The 357-nt window shown below is 62.5% G+C and overlaps 1 protein-coding gene across 1 annotated transcript in view; it reads left to right on the top strand.

Annotated features, from left to right (window-relative positions):
• Nucleotides 1-357, top strand: part of TRIM65 (tripartite motif containing 65) — a gene marked incomplete at both ends in the record, with an annotated part of 3,477 nt that overhangs the window by 1,823 nt on the left and 1,297 nt on the right. The window lies entirely within an intron of this gene.

The raw sequence follows: 357 nt of genomic DNA, 5'->3' as shown, positions 1-357 counted from the left end.
GTCGGTCGCTGCCCCACATCTTGCCCCATCTCCATCCTCTCCTTTTCTCCCACCTTGAGTGTCTCACCCAGGCAGCAGCGATGTGTCCTGTTCTCAACAACCCACATGTACACACAGCGCGTTCCCGCAGGCGGGCCGGCAGCAGCTGGCAAACCAGCACCCACGGGGATGGCATGGGCTGCCCAGCCACCTGGCACAGCACCAGTCCCACCAGTCCAGCACCCTGCCTGCAGTCACCACTCTCTCTCCAGGGATATGGCCCCAGCACTCCCAGCCTCAGTCCTTTGTGTCCCCTTCCCTCCCTGGGCCCATCCCTAGGGATTTCCTCGGTGCTCCTTTTCCCATCTCCTCCCTGTT

This window comes from Pterocles gutturalis, unplaced genomic scaffold (genome assembly GCF_000699245.1).
Source record: "Pterocles gutturalis isolate BGI_N339 unplaced genomic scaffold, ASM69924v1 scaffold18328, whole genome shotgun sequence".
Taxonomy (NCBI): Eukaryota; Metazoa; Chordata; class Aves; order Pterocliformes; family Pteroclidae; genus Pterocles; species Pterocles gutturalis.
This window is presented reverse-complemented; position numbering and strand designations above follow the sequence as displayed.